This window comes from Mandrillus leucophaeus, unplaced genomic scaffold (genome assembly GCF_000951045.1).
Source record: "Mandrillus leucophaeus isolate KB7577 unplaced genomic scaffold, Mleu.le_1.0 Scaffold35, whole genome shotgun sequence".
Lineage (NCBI taxonomy): Eukaryota > Metazoa > Chordata > Mammalia > Primates > Cercopithecidae > Mandrillus > Mandrillus leucophaeus.
Window position 1 is genome coordinate 3,308,698 of NW_012103698.1, and position 6,212 is coordinate 3,314,909.

Below are 6,212 nucleotides of genomic sequence, written 5' to 3' on the forward strand. Positions count from 1 at the left end.
ACCACTGCACTCCAGCCTGGGTGACAGAGTGAGACAAAAAATAAATAAATAAAATAAAATATTAAAAAATAATCTTTTCCTTCAATTTCTGTATTTTTTTAAATTGGCTACTAAGTTTGGGACATACATACTTAATGTTTGGACCCAACCACTGTACTCAGTAAATAGACTGTTAGGTATTTCTTTTGATCTAAGGGTGCCATGCATCAAGAAAATTTAGGAACCACTCGTCTAAATAATCCGTAGGTCTTCAAATAGCGACTGAGCCCAATTAGCCTTTGAGCTAAGAGTGTTTTTTCACATTTTTATTGGATTGTAGAAAACAAGGCAAGCAATAACAACTAAACAAAGAAAATGTGACAAAGACCATGTAGCCTGCAAAGCCTGAAACATTTACTATCTGGCTCTTTGCCCACTCCTACATTTATATAACCGATATCTAGAGTTAGTATTTTCCGGGATTGTAGGAGGGTAAGAGTGAAATGACAGAGACTCCAGACCTGTGCTGTCCAATACAGTAGTTATTTACATTTAAATTAATTAAAATAAAATAAAATTTAATAATCAGTTCTTTGGTCACAATAATGACATTTCAAGTGCTCCATCGTCCCATGTCGCTAATGGGTACTATGTTGGAGTGCAGATACAAAACATTATCATTTTCACAGGAAGCCCTATTGGACCGCACTGTTTTACTGTTAATATCTGGAGTCAGTATCTTTTACAGTCTATTATTTAACATCGAATACATCATTAATACCACCATTCCAAACATTTTATTCAATTTACATGTATTTATCATCTTGTTAAGATTTCCAGCCATTCACAAAGTGAAGAATTATACTGCTTTGACCCTAACCTTTAATTACCAAAATTTTACCATATATTAACTCCCATCTCTGTAAATCATCTCTCCAACGAACATCCACCTCAAATGCGGTCTTCTCCACGAATCCATCACCAAAAACATCAAATGAGCTCTCCCTTTTCTATGCTCCCACTCCACTTTAGAATGTCGTATAATCTTTTACATTCTGTCTTGTATTCTAGTTATTTGGGTATATTAGTTTATTTCCCTTTCTGGATTGTAAACCCCTCTAGATTTGGGACTCTGAATCATCTGTCCCCAGCCCTATCACAAGATAACGAACCCAATAAATACCTACGGGATTAGACGGAAGTGAAAACGTCAATTTTAATATCTAGACTGGAATAAGCTTCTGCTTTGGTCTTCATCCACATCCTGTCTGTTAATGCCTATTAAACCTATCTGAAATTCCAATCGGCAATTATTTTTTCCCCCTCAAACTTCAGTATTTAAATAAACATCAAGAACGGGGGCTTAAATCCTGAGGAATAATGAACGGAGAAGGATTTTTAAAAACTAATTTGCGGAGTACTAATATTGGCTTTATTTGTTAATGTTATATCTGCAGGAAACGAAAAATCTGTTACGTGCCGCCAGCACTCCGAGCAGACACCTTAAACCACGAAGAGCTAAGAATTTCAAAATCACTCATTGCTGTCACTTCATTTAGAGCCAACAAAAGCTTAAGTGAGAAATACAAACAGCCTAGAGGTCCCTAGGGAAGAGCAGCAGGGGTGCAAGAAGAGTCCGCGAGCCCTGACAGAAGACCGCAGGGCGGGGCGGAAGGGGACGCCAAGAGAGCGACCGACAAGCAGCCAGAGCCGGGTGGCCGGAGGGGCCCAGGTGCGGGCGGAAAAGTATTAGGGAAGCGGGAGGCGCCATAACCTACAGGCCGAGGAGACGAAAAAAGAGCACAGTGTGCCCGGCCCGGGGCAGAGGCGTCTACTCCGCCCGGCGCTAACGGAGGCCGCCAGGCTGAGGGAGCGTTCCCCACCTCCCACCGCGGGAACTTCAGGGCGCCCAGACAGAACCCGAAGCCTTGTCTGGAGCCCAGAAGGAAAGGGTCATTCTCTTTACCTGCCGTGGCCCACTTGCTCGACAAATTTTGCGCAGGTTTGGGGTCCACACGCTCCTCAGAGCGGAAACTCAGCGCCGCCTCCAGCCGTCACCACACAACGCCCGGCTCGCCTCAGCGAAGTATTCAAATCTAACCGCCTAGGTGCTGCGCACGCGCAAAGCGGCTCTACGCGTCGGCTCCGCCCCTTAGGCTCCACACCAACCCTATTTCTAAGACTCCTTTAAGGAAACTAGTTTCCTAGCCTTCGTGCCAATTTTATTTCCTTCAAGTTTATCTCATTTGCGACCGAATTTCCTCTGCCCCTCCCCACTGCAGACCTCCCCCACAAACATGGGAGCGGCCATCTTCTTTCGATTGCTTGCTAAGGAAATGATTGGATTTTGGCTTCCGTACAAAATGGCGGCTTCCATAACATTGCGTCACATCCCCTTGATATTACTCCCTATAGCAATCAGGAAACTGTATGCTTCGGGGACGAGGTGGCCGAGTGGTTAAGGCGATGGACTGCTAATCCATTGTGCTCTGCACGCGTGGGTTCGAATCCCATCCTCGTCGAGGTCACAGCAAATTTTTTTGTTTATAACCAAAGTAAACTTGCAGAGCGGAATAAAATTTTTTTTTTTTTTGAGACGGGGTCTTGCTTGTCGCCCAGGCTGGAGTGCAGTGGCGCGATCTCGGCTCACTGCAAGCTCCACCTCCCGAGTACATGCCATTCTCCTACCTCAACCTCCCGAGTAGCTGGGACTACAGGCGCCCGCCACCAAGCCCGGCTAATTTTTTGTATTTTTAGTAGAGACGGGGGTTTCACCGTATTAGCCAGGATGGTCTCGATCTCCTGACCTCGTGATCCGCCCGCCTTGGCCTCCCAAAGTGCTGGGATTACAGGTGTGAGCCACTGCGCCCGGCTGAGCGGAATAAATTTTTTTTATAACCAAAGTAAATTTGCAGAGCAGAAAAAGTTGAATACTCATTATTTATTACTCAATTAATCCGGCACCATCAATCTCAGGTATGAAATAGTTGAAATACAGTATTTGGAACGTTCCGACATCACAGATAAAGAAAAGGGAGGGAAAGAGACTTTCCAGGAATCAGAAAACGCGCTGAATTTAATTTATTTTTATATGAAGGTAACAACAGTGTATAGAATTCCACAATTATTACCATCCCATATGTTCCAATGCTGCTCTGTTCCAACTTTAACATAGCTCCTGAGGAGTTTCAATTATTGTACACTCTTACTCGGGTTTTTAACACCTGTCCGGATTATGAAATACCAGGTTTCACTTCAAAAGCTACCACGAGACACTTTATTTATCCGGTATTTATTATCTACAGGCACATCACTATAACTCTTGATCATGACAGATATTTTTATTACTCCATTTTACAGATGAGGAGACTGAAAGATTAGCTTGCCCGAGGTTATCAGCTTCTAAGTTGTAGAAAGGAGAGTGTAACCCAAATCTACTGGACGCTGGCTTAATCACCCTCCTAATCTGTGCTGTAGATTAATAATCAGTATTTATCAATCCTATACTGTGCTATAGATTAATAATCAGTATTTATCAATCTTTTGAAGCCATGGTTTACAGATTCTCTCCTCCACGAGGCTGTCTGCATTGCACCATGCTCCACAACCCAGCACCTGGCAGGTGCTTCAGCAAGGTTTGGGCACTGAGTATGGAAAGCAGTGGCCCCATTCTCTGCTGGCTCCAGTGGCTCCTTCCTGTTAAAGATCCAAATCCGTTGGGAATGTTGATACCTCCTTGGGCTCAGGACATTGAGTCAACCTTCTTTAGCCTTGCTCTCCAATGCATTCTCCACCCTGCTGCTAGAAAGGGTTTCTGCTGGGTTCCATGCATTTCCAAGGGGTCCATGGATAGAATTCAGTGGATTATTTGGTTCAGAATAAAGATTTCATCCTTATTTCCATACTCCCTAATTGAAAGCACATTCTTCAGTAACGGTAAGCAGCTCACTACAGTAATGTTAACCTTATCCATTATTTTGTCACTAATAGAAAACACAGATATTTTTATACCAGATTACTGTTACTGCTTTACGCTCATTGCTACTTCAAAATTATGGTAATTTTTAGACGTGCTATTAGATCTTGTAATGTTACGCATTCATAAAGAAGTGCATGCATTAAGCCGGGCGCGGCGGCACACACCTGTAATCCCAGCACTTTGGGAGGCTGAGGCGGGTGGATCATTTGAGGTCAGGAGTTCAACACCAGCTTGGCCAACACGGTGAAACCCTGTCTCCACCAAAAATACAAAAGTTACCCAGGTATGGTGGCATGTGTCTGTAGTCCCAGGTACCCGGGAGGCCGAGGCAGGAGAATTGCTTGAACCCAGGAGGTGGAGGTTGCAGTGAGCCGAAATCGTGCCACTGCATTCCAGCCTGGGCAACAGAGCAAGACTCCATCAAAAAAAAAAAAAAAAAGTGCATGCATTATTATATTATTACATCACAACTATTCCAACACAATTGGTTGCCTTTGTATTCCAACATATTTAATTTTATGCACTTAAAAACAACATTCTGGCCAGGCATGGTGGCTCATGCCTGAAATCTCAGCACTTTGGAAGGTCAAGGCAGGAGTAGCCCATGAGTCCGGGAGTTCAAAGACAGTCTGGGCAACATAGTGAGACCCCTGTCTCCACAAAAAAATTTAAAAATTTAATCAAAATTTAAAAAAAAATTCTGAGATGAGATCCTTAGACTTCCCCAGACTGCCAAAAGGGTCTGTGTCACCAAAAAAAATGTTAAGAGCCCCTGAGAGATACCTTTCTAAATCTCCCTGAAGACACTGATCTTACCTTTCCTTCAGTAGGATTTTTTTCTCTTTCCATAACACGTTTGTAGATACTGTCCCTGCTCCTCTCACGGCAACATACCCCTGACCCCACCCTCTTCTTTCCCATCATGTCACTTCCTGGCTGGCTGCCGCTCCTCCTTTGGATCTCAGCTTAGAGGTCACCCCCAACAACAAGCCCTGCAACCTGCAGCTCCCTCTTCCATTTCAACTAGCCCCTGTGCTCTCTCTTGCTTCTGGACCTTTGTAACCCTCCTAGACCCTTCTGTAGCCTGCTAGGCTTTTCCCAGCACATGCCAGGGAAGTGCCGGGAATGCACTTGTAAATAGATTTTTACTTACATTGCCCATTAGTGCTGCAACTTCTCTAGAGACGCCAGGGCTGCATCATTTTCTGAGGTTTGCTAGCTTCTTGCAGTGATGACTATAGGTCTATCAATGTCTGTGCAGAGTATGGGTAGATTTTCTTTCTTTCTTTTTTTTTTTTTTTTTTTTTTGAGACAGGGTCTCGCTCTGTCGCCCAAGCTGGAGTGCAGTAGCACTATCTCAACTCACTGCAACCTCCACCTTCCAGGTTCAAGCAGTTCTCCTGCCTCAGCCTTCCCAGTAGCTGGGATTACAGGCGTGTGCCACCACGCTGTTAATTTTTGTATTTTTAGGAGAGGCGGGATTTCATTTAAGAAGGAACTCATGAATTTTACAAGTATAATCAAAGACAACTAAAATTTCTTCAAAAGCTAAATGTAGTGTAGCCACCTCCCCCGCCACTCCCCGCCGCCACTCTAAGTTAGAGAAGAATACTAACTGCTTGTTTTTCCTTCTGTGCTCAGCAAGCCTTATCTGTACTTGCTAGTTTCACATTCCTTGAGGCTCAGCGAGTTCCTGCTTCACCTCCCTAGGGCAGCTGAAAAGTACAAAGTTGATACAAGGTTGATTTCTCAGGGATGTGGAACATGTAATATAGATAAATGTAAAAGACTGATCAACTTTGTTCTCGCTTCTGTAAGTCCGCTTCCTGCATCACGTTTCTCCCGGCCACTGACTGTTTAAAAGGTGGCTGCTTTCTTTGTCCCGGACTCAGACTTTCCTGGACACTAGTCCTACTGACCCAGGTGATCACGTTTTAATAAAGACATTTCCTGAACTCACTCTTTTCGGTCTCTCCCATCTTTTGATTGTCCCACAGCATCATCATGTTGGCCATGCTGGATGGGACGTCGTGCTGCACGGGCTGGGAAGATTATTTTTTCAAAGGAAAATCTTCAGCTGTAGAAGTTGTGAAAATGAAATGTACTGGCAGAATATAGAGAAAAAAAAAAAGGAAAAAATTGTGAGTTGAAAACTCACTTTTTGGCCGGGCGCGGTGGCTCAAGCCTGTAATCCCAGCACTTTGGGAGGCCGAGATGGGCGGATCACGAGGTCAGGAGATCGAGACCATCCTGG

At 44.1% G+C, this 6,212-nt stretch overlaps 1 protein-coding gene and 1 non-coding gene across 2 annotated transcripts in view; one reads left to right on the forward strand and one right to left on the reverse strand.

Moving 5' to 3' along the window:
- CASC5 (cancer susceptibility candidate 5) overlaps positions 1-2,077 on the reverse strand; it is a 68,870-nt gene extending 66,793 nt beyond the window's left edge. Inside the window, exon 1 of the mRNA XM_011989282.1 lies at positions 1,946-2,077. The gene's annotated coding sequence lies outside the window, so the exon portion shown is untranslated. The remainder of the gene's footprint in view (positions 1-1,945) is intronic.
- Positions 2,078-2,419: 342 nt separating this feature from the next.
- Positions 2,420-2,501, forward strand: TRNAS-GCU. Its single transcript has one exon. It is a non-coding gene; the product is annotated as a tRNA-Ser (tRNA).
- The last annotated feature ends 3,711 nt before the right edge of the window (positions 2,502-6,212 follow it).